At 41.1% G+C, this 14,293-nt stretch overlaps 2 protein-coding genes across 2 annotated transcripts in view; one reads left to right on the forward strand and one right to left on the reverse strand.

The window, feature by feature from the left end:
• NDUFB3 (NADH:ubiquinone oxidoreductase subunit B3) overlaps positions 1-829 on the reverse strand; it is a 13,968-nt gene extending 13,139 nt beyond the window's left edge. Inside the window, exon 1 of the mRNA XM_018570156.1 lies at positions 747-829. The gene's annotated coding sequence lies outside the window, so the exon portion shown is untranslated. The remainder of the gene's footprint in view (positions 1-746) is intronic.
• A 111-nt stretch (positions 830-940) lies between these two features.
• The window catches only part of FAM126B (family with sequence similarity 126 member B), a 98,311-nt gene continuing 84,958 nt past the window's right edge, over positions 941-14,293 (forward strand). Inside the window, exons 1-2 of the mRNA XM_018570155.1 lie at positions 941-1,198; positions 3,048-3,089. The gene's annotated coding sequence lies outside the window, so the exon portion shown is untranslated. The remainder of the gene's footprint in view (positions 1,199-3,047; positions 3,090-14,293) is intronic.

Raw genomic sequence — 14,293 nt, forward strand, 5'->3', positions numbered from 1 at the left:
GAGTTGCCCTTTCAGCTTTGCTGCTAGAAGTATGTGAATTATTGTTTCACAGGTTGTTTGGAAGTCATTAAAGGAGAACTATGAGGCAAGTGATTTTCACTCAATCTCAGAGTTCGAGCCTACCTGTGACAATGAAAATGTCACAGGTCGGCTCAATAGATCGGGAGGTGAGCGAACACATACCAGCGCTCACTTACGATCATCTCCCTGCAGAGAGCCGTGACTGTAAGTCACGGCTCTCTGCAGGAATCCCCCCCCCTCCCCTCCAGCGCTGACTGAGGGAGGGAAGGTATATGCCTGCACCTCTGGAAGTATAGCACTGCCTGTTTATTCTGGAATAAGTGAGACTAGGATTTTGGAACTAACCAACATCGACCCAGACCAATGATTACCGTCATCAGAGGTAACTGGTTTGTATAGTGCACAAGGAAAAACAATTCCTGGCTTTAAAAATGAAACAATGCTTCTGGCAGGTTGCAATGACCAATATGATTTATTTCCTGTTAGCACCCTTTTCATACGCCAGATGCCAGAGGTTTTCTCCACATACTGCTTCCTTTTTCATGATTTGTTTACATGTTATGTATCATTTGTGACGTTCTGTGTCAGTTATCTGAACCATGCCGTGCTGAGTGATATATTAAGTAATGACATTGGAGCTTACATACGAGCCCAGCTCACAATAAGTAGAGATTTAGCTCAACCCTCTATTTTTCTTTATTCACGTAATAAAGCCTTCTACTTACCTGCAGCCAGAGCCTCCTTAGCAGGGGCACTTCCAGCGGAACGGAACCGGAAACGGCTTCCAGTGAAGGACGGATGTCAGAATAACCTTGTGAGCTCCTTGTCACATTAATAAAGTTATTGAAAAAAAATTAATCCAAACCCATTTACTACAGAATGACCTCAACCTGAACTGTCATCCAATCAGCGGTGAGTGTACTAAAACGAGGCTCAGAACGCAAACAGCTGTCCCCGCTTCCGTGGTGACGTGTACCCCGAGCAGCACACCAATCAGGGCGGCGCTTGCTTGTGCAGCGTCGTTGTCCTATGGCAGGTGGCGTTGGTGCTGTGCTGCGGCTTGTCAGGAAGAAGAGCTGGAGGGGAGACATGACCGGGGCTCCGGGAGAAGAGGAGGAGTGAGGTTAACCGAGCGTGGGCGGCTTTCGTGGTGCCAGACCTCATGTCATTGAGCCAGGTGAATGAAGGCAGAATTCTAGCAGGGAAGGGGGTCCCCCAACCTAGCTGTGCAGACTGAGGGCAGAAGGGAGGAGGAGGGGGTTCCCTTTCACTCTCACCTCTGCATCACACATCAATGGACATGCATCCCATGGATTCCTCGGTGTCTCAGGCATGCTGTGTGTCTGAATCAATGAAATCTGCATAATGATACATTCCCTGGCATGGTAATGGACAGGACAACATGCACCAGGCAGCTCATTCAGAACAGATTTGTCACATTTATTCTGAAGCCTGTCATTATTTTATTACATTACTGCCTAGGATGCTGCTATTGATTCTACTGGAACGAATTCAGTTATTTTCATTTGGTGATTCGTGGAAGTTACACAAGAATATCTAATCCGTATCTTTTATTTCCTGAAATGTTTATCAACACTAGCACACTAAGGCTCACTGTACACCTTGCAATCTGACCATACAATGCTGTACAATGAACTCTAGATCTGTCAAAACTATCTAATATGATCCAATCAGGCAAGCTCTTGCACTACATACTTGTTGTTGGATCTAAAGGAGATTGTACAATTGGATTGTAATATGTGTGGTGAGCTTAACCCTTCCCCTGCACTTATGCATTATTAGATCAGTCATGTTATGATTTGTTTTGAAGATAAAGCTAATTATATTTACTGCTTTCTTACTAAAGCTGTTTGTAAAATCGTCTTAGAATGGGTTGGTTTATTAAAGCTGAACTCCTGGCAGCACAATGTCAGCAGATGTAGGGATTTGCTAATGTCCCTACCTGTGTGTTCTTCTTCTGACTCTTTTCTTTACTGAAATTTGGCATAAAACCCACTTCCTGGATGTGCTGCCAAGTAAGCTTGCTGCTGTGTGTACGCTCCTCCAGACACCAGCATCACAGCTTAGATTGGTCATGGTGCAGGTGTCTTTTCTGCTCCCCTGTACAGTCTTAGTGAGGGTATGTCTGCATCATCACAGCCTGAGTTTCATCACAGTGAAGATATTGTAGATCAGGAGAAGCACCAGGGCTTGGTGGAGGAGAAGCTTAGGCTCTAGTGACGTGGCGATAAAGGAAGTTCCCTTCCCAAGCCCAGATTCTGAGAACAGTAGATCATGTGACCACTAATTGGAGGCACCAAAAGACATATGTAGAGTAAAAGAACTAAATATTTATTGGTGAATTCATTGAATGTGTACAAGTTAAATAGTGGAGTTGGTTTTCATGTGTTTGGAGTTCAACTTCAACCTGTTTATAAATAGCTATTGTTTTCTTACAGTATAGGAGAGTGTCTAGCCTTCATTCAATGTGTAAATTGTGCTCTCTACATTAGGGTTCTGATTGAGCTAAGGGTGCAGACAAGGCCTCATTATAAAGATACGGCTATACCAGAGGGTGGGGAGATTAATATGGAATCCAGGAGCCAGCTCCATTGACATTAGCTAGAGAAAACCTCAAAAGTTAGATGCCAGATGTCATTTTTAAAGAGCACTGGCTACACGGCTTCTGGGATTTGTTCAGCCCTAATCTAGACTTGGTTATCATTTTATTTCTGCTTTGACTTGCTTGGGCTTCTAATGGGACAAAAACTGAACATATTAAATTGTCTTAATTTCAAGAATAACTGCGTTGTTTGCCATGGAATAGCCTCTTTCAAATGACAACCCTATAGGATGATTATTGAATGAAGTTACATTGAAAAATGTGTGCAGTGGTTGAAAATCGGAATCAATCTATTGACCGAGAATGGATTTCTTTCTATTGATAGAGGATTGATTTATTTGTATGTCATGCTATACCGAGTTCAAGTAAATCACCCCAGCAAACACTGCCTGTCTTTCTACAGATGCTGTACATTTCCAGGATGGCTAACAAGTCCTATTGAAAGGTAGGCATAAAGGATTTTTACCTATTGCTCATTGCATAGCTGCATTCATGACATTTGTGTACTGAACAATCAATGAAAATCAAACCTGTAAGACTAACATGGCAGGGGGGAGGCTTTATCTAATGATTTTTTTTTTTTTAAATCTACATGTGTCTAGTGAAACTTTGGAGGGTGAGCACTATTGTAATGTTGGCAGATTATTGCCACTGGACAATATAGACACATATATCCTCTTTTGTGCATCGTTTTTATTGCTTTAGGTTATGTCCTTCATTGTCCTTGTGAAAGGAGTACACCAATGCAAGTGACTGAACAAGATCTCCTTTATAAATAAAGGAAGACCTCGATAAAATTAGGTAAAGCTCTGTCAGGGATATATACCTAGCAGCTTTATTAAGGTTAAATGCTGGCATATGTGAGAGTTTAGATTTTGCAAAAAAAATAAACATATGGAGTGCATTCGTTTTTGCTGATGTATAAAGATTGGATAAAAGAGAACGTTAAAATGAATAACAATTTACTGTGTGGAAAATTGCATATTTGATTAATTAGATGGACATGTGCCCAGACCTCCAGTACACTAATTAGGCCTGTTTCATAAAGTGCAATATGCAAATTATAGGAATCTGGCTTTTCCTTTTCTTCTTGTTTTTGGTTACTGCTTCTTGCACATCCATTATTGCTCTTTCAACTATCAAATGTTTGCAATGCTTTGCATTGGGAGAACTTGGATTTCCATTGGCTGTTTGTGTTGCTGCTATGTTCGATCTGTGGGATAAACAAATATTGTCTAAATGCAAGAGACGTGTATTCTTCATTCTTGGAGTGCTTTGTACATTTCATCCAGACCTGTGCAGTAATCCAGTGTGAAACTTTGCCTGTGTGCAGGAGCTTCCTGTAATAGACTGGTCACTGTGGCTATCTCTCCTTGTGCAGGTTTTGTTTCTGCCCCCTTTTCTCTGTAGTTTTCTGCAGGCAGCCTGTAGTGGTTGGAGCCTGCTGGGTCCCTATCAATGTGCAGCACAGTGGTAAGTTTTTAGCTTTACGTATAAGTATGTTGTGTTTGGATTAGAAATTATATGATTTGTCTCTGCATTTATTTATATTTACTTAATTCCCTACAAGTTCAGATTCCTACAAGTTTCTTCAGATTGATCACCTCTCTATTCACCAGATTTATCTGGCATTATAAACTCCTAGGCTTCGCTTTTGGTCTTTTAACATACCCAAAGTCCCTGGGAGGGATCGCTTTATCTGACTAAAGTACCACTCCCTTTGCCACCTTGTGAGACTTGTAGACTTGTGTATACACTCTTCTACCAATTTGTGGGTTTAGATAACAGTCTGTCAGATATCCCTTTACATAATCTTCCCTGGTGTAGTCTATCCCATAGCTCTCATTTTCTCCATAAACATCTGATGATAGGTTCAACACTGGTTATATCTCGTAGAGCCTTCTTGAAATTTAAGATCTTTGGCTGGCTGACAGGTGTTGGGGCTCTCATTTCTGTAGCGGTCCTGACTGGCCTTCAGACTCTTTAATCCGCGTTTCTGGAATGCTCTGCAACTTACCCTCCCATCTCCTGTGGAATTTGATAGACCGCTAACAAACTTTGAGTCTCTTTACTCATAGTACTGGCCCGCTTAGACATTTTTTGTCATTAATTCACTCCGGAACCGGAATCTCCCTTATCTTAAATCTCAGCTTGGGAATGTGATCTAAACACTACTTTTACTCCTGCCCAGATTCAGAGAATACTCCTCTTTTTTTTTCCTCTTTGAAATCCACAATCTGCACTAGGGTTCAGAAGTCAAATTATTAAATTCTTATGTGGTGGTATAGCACCCTGGTGAAAATACATAGAGCGTTTCCAGATGTTTCTGACCATTGCTGGGAATGTGGGATGAGGGAGGCTACACTCTTCCACATTTTTTTTTGGTTCTGGTGTAAGGTCAGAGAGATTTCCCATAACGTCTTCCAGGACAGCATCACGAGATGGAATCTCCTCCCCCACACACAGGAAACACGTCACTTAATCTGCTTAAAAGACCCTCCTCTCCTCCACTCCCTCAGTCTTTTGTGTTTCAACAATTCACGGACTTCAATATCCCACTGGATCGATCCTTTACAAAAACAATCCCAATCCAGCACAGTCACAGAGGAAATCCGTTCTGAGTCAATTTCTAAATGCTGCAAAGCCATGTATCCCAGCCTGCTGGAGATCTGAGTCCTCGTCCTTCATACCATTGTAGCCTAATAAGGTTGAGGACTTTAGACGTATGGAGGACTCTCTCACTTTGGGGCAATTCTGTCGAGCATAACAACACTTGGGATTACTCTTTTTATTTCCTTTTCTCAGACAACGGCAAATCCTGTACAGGCTTAACGCATTATCTCATAGTAAGGAGGGTCGTTGAGGTCTTTACCACTCTTTCTTCCCTTCTGCATCTTTGGCTAACCTATCTTACTGGCACCTCCTTTTTTTCTTCCCCATGACCTTTTCCCTTTGCTTCTATTCCCTTCCTTCGGCCTCCTCCTATGGGGCCTGTGCTTTCTCTCTCATTTTGTCCCCCTCCCTTTAGTTCCATTAGCTGGCTCTGGTACTGGGGCCTTCTATCGGTGCACCTTTTCTGATTCCATGGTTTTAGCCCCTAAAAGAATGAACCGATTTTCTTTACGCAATATTTTATTAAGGAAAAGTAATACAAAACTCCAGCCAAGTCACAAGTATTATACTCACAATCAACTTATTTCTTGTCTTACAAGTGTTCAATGTGACCACCATCTGCAGCACGGGCAACATCAATGCGATAAGAGAATTCCTCCCAGGGTTATTCAAAAAGAATGAACCGATATCATGACGCATTGCTTCAGTTCCCAAGCATCGTCATGGAATGAGGTTTATGGTCCCTTTTTCTTTGGGGGAAACACCGTTGCCAAACTATCTCGATATGCTCCAAAACGTGCTCTTCACTTCACTGCAAGCAGATTCGCATGACTTCATTTTTCAACAAGATGGAGCACCGCCCCATTGGCACCTAATAGTTCAAGCTTTTTTAAATGAAAAAGTGCCCCAGCGATGGATTGGTCGGAAGGGGGCCAATGACCTTGCTCTTTGTGCTTGGGCTGCGAGATCCCCAGACCTCACCGTGTGTTTTTTTTTTTTCTTTCTTGTGGGGATATGTAAAAGATCACGTTTATGTTCCACCGCTACCCACTAACCTTGATAACCTTAAACATCGAATAACAACAGTGGATCGTGATATGCTGATACGCACATGGGAGGAATTCTCTTATCGCATTGATGTTGCCCGTGCTGCAGATGGTGGTCACATTGAACACTTGTAAGACAGGAAATAAAAGTTAATTGTGAGTATAATACTTGTGACTTGGCTGGAGTTTTTTGTATTACTTTTCCTTAATAAAATATTGCGTAAAGAAATCGGTTCATTCTTTTTGAATAACCCTGTATAATAAAAAGGTTAAAACGCTTCACTGATGATGGCAAAGGTTTATATTCTACAGGTTTAGATTTGATTTGCTCAGAGCTGATGCGTTCAATTACCATTTACTAATACCTGTGAATGTGATGTAAAGGAAAAATATATTTGTTTCATGCATTCCTATAGCCCCGTGCCAGTGCCTTATACTCACAGATACCATTTTCTGGTCAGGTTGTACATTTTTGTTTAATTTAACTGCAAAAAGCCAAACTGTACCCTTTTTATGATATCCTTACTGGGTCATTCACAAAAGTGGGGAGAGTTTGGAGAAGGCAGGAGAAGTGAACAATCTAGGTCATAGTAGCTGATATGGAAACATTCTCCAATTCAGCTCACTTTCCAGTTCAGCGATGTTGTCCTAGATTGTTCACTTCTCCTTCCTTCTCCAAACTCTTCATCCTTTTGTGAATAACCCTGTTAGTTTTGAGGAGTTTTTTTTTTTGTATGTTCTAATACGTCTTTCATCTTTGCACAAATATTGCTTGCTAGCGTTGTCCCTATGTCCTGTTGCGATGGAAAATAGTTCAGAATTTAATAACATGGTAACAGTCCATTCTGTCAGTTGTATTGTTTCTGGTTGCTAGATACTGTAGACCTGTTTATTTGTTCAGGGAGCCATGTTGATGGATTTGACATTAACATTCTTGTTGGAGTTGATGCTGCTTTATGTATACTGTGTCTAGTAATTTATGAATGGATTTTCTTATGTCCCAGGCTGACTGCATTGCTTGCTGTATTTCATTTGGATTGCAAACCAAAGAGCAACCACAGCCAGTACACAGCCCAGGAAAGTTAAAAAGAGTATTTGTTTAAGGCAACGGTGCATGTTTATGGTTCCTCCCTTAGAGTACATTACATATGGCAATGGCTGCATTTTTCTAACTGCTTAAAATCTACAGACAATGTTTGTAATTTATTTTTTTTAGACATACAGCAGTTTATAAGCTTTGGTTTAAATTTGTGATTTATTGTTTTTAATATTTTCCTTATTTTTCAAATTCTTGTGGCAGCTTCAAATATTAAAGATCCCCCAACCTTCACATTCCAATACAAGTAGGGGTAGACATATTATTAAGGAATCCAGCAGCCAGCAGGATTTTTTAAAAGCCAACTCCCTTGAGAACAACTAGAAAAAACGTGAAAAGTTAGACACCAGCTGTAATTTTTAAGGAGCAGTGGCTACTTGGCTCCTGGGATTTGTCCAGCCCTGAAAAAGAGACATACTGAGAATTACCTTTTTTTTATAAATGTATTTTAATGAAATTAGAAAATACGGACCGCCTCTGCATGATTTTATGCCCTTGTGTGATGCAATAGAAGTTTAGATAGTAGGTCACATGAGAAACTACTTGAAGCTACATCAGAGGTAGCTGAGAGCCACACATGGCACCCAATCCACCACCATTGCCATAGATTAGGTAGCATTTGAAGATTTTAGCACAGCCACAGTATGCAGAAATGTATTCATTACCTATGTCTTTTCACTGCTCCTGGGTGTCAGATGCTGTCCTGGTTCTATTCCATTTTTTTTTCAACCCCAGAACATTCCTGATTTTAATGCCGATGTGCCAATGCCTAAAGGAATCCTGGCTACAAGTGTTGAACAATAATATAAGCTTATTTTTGTGCGTGGTGATGTCTTCTATTAGTATGCCTGAAGCTCCCTCCATCCAGTTTCTACATTTCCTCATAGTGGAACATAGTATAATCCTATTTTATACTGCAGTTGACATGACCTTTCATTATGCCTCAGCATTGTCACGTGGAAGGAGGGGCAGGCATGAATATGCAAATAGCAACTCAGAAAAGTCACTTTTTGCATTTCGGCTGTAAGTTCAGTGAGTGGTGCTGGAGGGGGGCATTTCTACAAACAAAATGCACTGTCAGCTCACTCTGCTCAGAATTTCAGCTCTGCTGGAGATGCACACACATTTAATTTAAAGACGAACTCCAGCTAGATAGAAAATACACAGATTATTGCAGCTCTGTATTTATAAATACATCAATAAACAGTGTAAGTACTTGAAATTGACTTGGATTTTAGGCATTTTGCAAATCTCATGTACAGCAGAGTTCAGACTGGGAGAGAGAGACGCAGCACAGAGAGACAGTAACTTCTAGTTCAGCTGTGTAATAAAAAGGAACATGTTACTAGGAGGAGAGAGCGCAGTGAGAGTTGAGCTAAGCAGTCTGCTACTTCTTATTTCACTGTCCAGTCAAAGGGATATAGACCTGTAAGTGTTACTGTATGTTGCCGCAGTAGACAAACAAAATCAGGTCTCCTGATGTGCCAGACAGGGCTGTGCTGTGTGAAAGGCTTTGTAAATCACAGGACTGGACTGACAGAAATACAAATCCTTTAGCAGGTAGAGCAGCTGTTTCTGAAAGTTCTGTAAAGGACATTTTATACATACCAGCACAGGAGCTTCCTCTAATACAGACCAGTCACTGCTGCCCTCTCTCCCTGTGCAGAGTGACTAGTCTTGTCTCCGCCCCTTCCTGTACTTTTCTGCAGGCAGTCTGTGGTGGGCGGGGCCTGCTGGTTCCCTCCCACAGCTCTGATCTCTTCACAGGCTATGTGCAGCACACTGATGATGTCACGGCTACTTTTTCAAGGTAATATCTGTGTTTGTAAATGGCATTTGGCACACACAAAGTGGGTTTATATAATTTATGGCTATAGAGGAATATATTTTACGAAATGTTTTTTTGAATGTAGTTCAGCTTCAGCTGTGCATTAGGAGGACAGTTTTTTTTTTTTTGTTTTTTTTTTCCAACATACAGTAATGGTAATTAGCTGTAATGGATTGATTCTGTCTTTTATAATGCAATTGATACCTTTTTAATAGACTGAGTGACACTATGAGGCAGCAGAAAGGTCATGGATGATGTGTGAACAGGAGGCCATTTCAGGCAATCGTATTTTACATTTCTTAAAGTATTTGTACTGAGAGGAACATAGAGTCCGCCATTGCTGACGTCCTTCAGAAAATGCTGGGATTCATGTCTGTCTCTGCTTTCACTATTAGTAGAGTCACTAACCCAGAGCAAGCATGTACTAAGTGGAGTCAAATTAAAGTTAGAACTGCTGATTTTCAGACTTGTTCTAGCATGTGATTTCTCTTTTAACAAGTTGGATGATCTCAACATCCAATAGGGAGACTTGGGAGAGGTTAAGGTCATCTTCTATCAGAAACATTCAGAGTTGTGTTCAGCTGGCTGTACATCTGGGTGTTCTGATTGTTGACACGCAGTTCTCACTAAAAAGAACCTCTTATTCATTATATCATCACTTACCCATTTTAAATTGATCACGGTTGTTTTAAGTTTAAGGTAATTAAAAAAAAAAAAAAAAAAGTGAAAGTTCGTGCCTGAGTTATCGGTAAGTGCATGTTGTATATTCCTCTTTTTCTTTTTTGTTGTATGGGTGTTTCTGTTAGCAGACTTTGTATATTCCTCTTTTTACCATTTGTGTACTTTCTATTACCATCTCTATTTCCTGTTGCATCACATGCTATGGAGGACGGGCAGCATTTGTTTTATTTTGTATTGTACATCCTACAAATGAGAACATGGAGACATTGTTTATTTTTACATATGTATTAGCCCTGGCATATGTTGGGGTTTTTAAAGTGCATATCCTACGGAACTTATGCATGCTATACTCGTGTGCACATGTTGCATTACTATGTTTTTGGTATCATATGCTAAAGCAGGAAAAACATGCACCCTTTGTGGAGCATTGGACACTTAATGTGCCTGTTGATAAATAAGCCTAGTAACCAAAGCTTGGGAGCTACAGTGCTAACTACGAAACTTTAGCTATGCCCGAGAATATTGGTAGTCAACTTGAAAATTAGGGATGCACCAATACAGCTACTGGTATCGATACTGATGCTGAGTATTTGGGCAAATACTCGTTCTCGCCCCAAATGCTGCGATGCCTAGCCTGATACTTGAGCTTCCGGTAATAGGAAGCCTGGCAGCGAGTCATTACACGCTGCCCGGCTTCCTGCTTGGCCGGGAAGCCGTCTCCACACTCCCTCGTCACTTGTGACAAGGGAGCATTGAGCTAGCCAGTCAGGAAGCCGGGCAGCGTGTCATTACATGCCCCCCGGCTTTCTGATTGGCCAGAAGCCGGCTTCATGCTCCCTCTTCACCTGGTGACGAGGAAGCATGGAGCTGGCATCCCAGCCAATCAGGAAGCTGGGCAGCGTGTCATTACACGACGCACGGCTTTCTGATTGGCCAGAAAGCTGGCTCCATGCTTCCTCGTCACCTGGTGACGGCTTCCCTGCTGATCGAGAAGCCGCGTGGCGAGTCTTTACACGCTTCCCGGCTAATCAGGAAGCCAGGTGGCGAGTCATTACACGCCGCCTGGCTTCCTTAATGGGACTTCTGGTATCGGTATTCGGTATCAGTGAGTGCCGGGAAAAAAATATCGGTACTCGATACAGAAAAACCGGTATCGGTGCAGCCCTATTGAAAACTATAGAAGGCCCTAGGTAAAGCCCCTAACACTACCAGAGAGACTCGCAATGGCAGCGCATATTTATTTGTTAAGGTCCATTGCATCGATACAGTAAATACAAAATCAATCGGCTGTAATGCACCTCAGAAGCCAGAAATGTTGTACCTGCTGCATTTGTTTTGCACCACAACACTAACTTTTGATGTTTTCGCTAATGGTTGTAAATGGAACTTGCTCCTAAAAAAAGAAAAAAAATCCCAATGGCTCCCGAATTTCATATTCATTTGTCCTCCCCTTCAGTAATGGTAACTCCCAGCATTGGTTTTAATGAGAGCAATGATAACTTTTAGCAATGATGTTAGTGGCTGCAATAATAACCCCCCTGCTTTAGTGTCCGTGGACAAAGTAATAACCACCAGCATTGGCATCAGTGGTAGTACTACTAACCTGCCCTACCTTTCTTGGTGTCTTGGTGATCAGTTGCAGTATTCTGTAATCCTAAAAAATGTAACCCCCAGCATTGGTCAGTGGTTACTTTCCTGATCACAATTTTCTGCATACATGCTCTATTTGTCTCCCTCACTCGGCTAAGACTTTACTTAGTAATGTCGGGTGAAGATTACTTTGCCAGATAGTACCAGCTTTGTTTTACTGTCTGCCTGGCACCCCACTGCCACTCTACAAAGTGAGCAAGCCAAGAAAACAGCAGGTCACATGTTGGGCACTAGGGACCCAGAGTAAAAGGCTGGTGTAGTGAAGTTAAGCATTTTAAAACAATTGTTATAGTGACCTAAACTTAATGGAAATCTTCATGGAAAGTCATGCAAAAAGATGGCGTTGCTGTATTAACCAGTTAGAAGTTTGTATTTCTTGTCTAATTTGTAGCAGAAAAACGACTGCATTTTATTGATTCTTCCTATTTTTCCTTTGCACTAATTTTTAATAATGGTCTCTTTTTAATGTTGCATTTTATCATCTTAGGAATAAAATGCTTTCAAAGCCATTGTGCTTTGAATGAATGGATGTCTTCATTACTGTTTCCATTAGCAGATTAAAATATTCTTTGATTGCTCCTTGCTGTGTAATTTCTAGGCTGAAGTGGATTGATCCGGCCCATCAGCATCAATTGCTACAAGACCCCGTTTCAGCGTTATCACAGTCTTTTGCAGTCTATCCAAAAAGGTTTAGATTTCAGTCATTTTGTAAAGAGAGGTGTGTTATCTCAAGATGAAGGCACAGTATAATTTTGGAAATGAAACCATTCTGAATAAAACACCACCGTTTGGGTTTCAGCCACATTTCTGTGTACGTTCATTGCCCTGAAACAGTATTGATCTGATTCATTTTCAAAGTCATCATTCACTGACTAAAACAAGGCAAGCTCTCTGTGTGGAATTCTCATTCTCGCTTAAAGATTTATATTTTTAAACAGCACATTCAGCTGTTTGTGACTGTGTTGTGCTCGACAACAAATGCACAGTGCTAGAAAAATCAAATAAAAATGTGAGGGAAAATAAATTTGCCAGTATTTTACTGCCTATATGTAGCCATTGCAGGTTGCCATTGTAATGAAGAGCCATGACGCTTTATGTTTTTAGAGAACACCATATTTGTAATGATGAAATAACTCTTTGTTTTGTATTTTTCTTTTTGCATTCTCCAGTGAAATTGCAGGGCAGTGGTCAGTCTACTTTTATGTGCAGCGCTGTTGTATTGCGTTTCCTGATTTATTTAAATCTATCTATCCAGGGATGCACCGACATATCGGTGGCCGATTTATAGCGGTGCATCCGTGATTCTCTCCTCCCCACTTTTCGATGCTCTGTGTCCCAGCGGGGAGGAGAGCGCTACCACCACATACTTTAACGCAAGTACGCACCAATCCCAGCAAATGCTGTGACAATGCAAAACACATTAACAAAGCCTATGATAGTGCTGTCCTCTCAGACAGGAATATGACAGGTTTCACTATGCAGTAACGCTCTTGACAGAGAAAGGGATACTTTAAGTTTGAATTTAGAGCATAGAGATAAGATTTAATGATTTTTAAGATCGTCCTTTAATAAAAGAAGCGGTGCAGATTCTGACAGAGTCCACAGAGGGACAAAAGAGGGGTCTGAAGGGCTCTTCTTTAAGCAAGACTTGCACAGATGATTTCCAGATATTAAAGGGGAACTCTTCTGGGATGTTATGAACGCCTTGATGTTGCAGGAGTTTCTTTTTTTTAATGTTACAAACAAAAGCCTCTCTAGCTGCCTGTCTAGCTTCTTTTTATCAGCCCACTAGGGGGGTGTCACGGAGTTGGCCCCTAGGGAAGGGCTGGGGAGGGAGACGCGTTTGGTCACCTGACTTTCTGAAAGGGTTGCATGATCATACAAGCCTTTGAGACAGTCAGGTGACGAAGCGCGTCAAAGCGGGGCTTACGACTGTTTCCTGTTTGATATATGCCACTACGAGGACTATTGCTGAGCTTGATTTACTTCATTGTTTGTAAGTTCATTTATTATTTATATAGATATTTTTACTAAGATACTGAACAATGCAAGTTCTTCTATTGTCAAAACATTTTTATTTTATTTTGCATAGAACAGTGTTTTTTAGGTAAAGTGCAACACATTTAATTCATGACATTTCTATAAAGTTCTATAAAAAAAACAAAAACGTGGGATGCGGCTCCATTGAGCGTGTGGTTGAGCGTGGCTGCTAGCATGAACAAGCCCTGTTAATAGGAGTCCAGGATTTTTTAAAATCCTTTTTTCTTTTCAGTCAAATTTCAACCGCATTGCCAAGAATGTCCATTATTGTTATTTAGCTTTTAATTTAGCTCCACACACGCTTCATTATAGAACTGGTTCCTTACTATTGCTGAGATCACATATCTTACTCTTCGTGAATATAAGACAAACACTTTTCTTTCAGAAATATAAAGAGTGTGACCCCAAATGTCTTCTTGAACCATTCCCCAAACTTTGATAATATTGCTCTGTAGAGAAACACTCCATTGAGGCCACTTGTTTTTAATAATTTCTGCCTATCCAGGGAAGGCCAACATATGTGCTCAGAAAACCTCTGCCATGGATATCACTGCTGTTTAAGGCCAGGGTCACACCATTTTCTAGACCAGATCTGGAACGTGGTGCATTGTGTTTTGCCGCGATTTTACCGCATTCCGGAGTGTGTTTTTTTTTTTTTTTTTTTAACTTTAAAATGGGCTTCAAGGGCGAGTCCA

Source organism: Nanorana parkeri, unplaced genomic scaffold (genome assembly GCF_000935625.1).
Source record: "Nanorana parkeri isolate BGI_ZX_2015 unplaced genomic scaffold, ASM93562v1 scaffold1465, whole genome shotgun sequence".
In the NCBI taxonomy this organism is placed as follows: Eukaryota; Metazoa; Chordata; class Amphibia; order Anura; family Dicroglossidae; genus Nanorana; species Nanorana parkeri.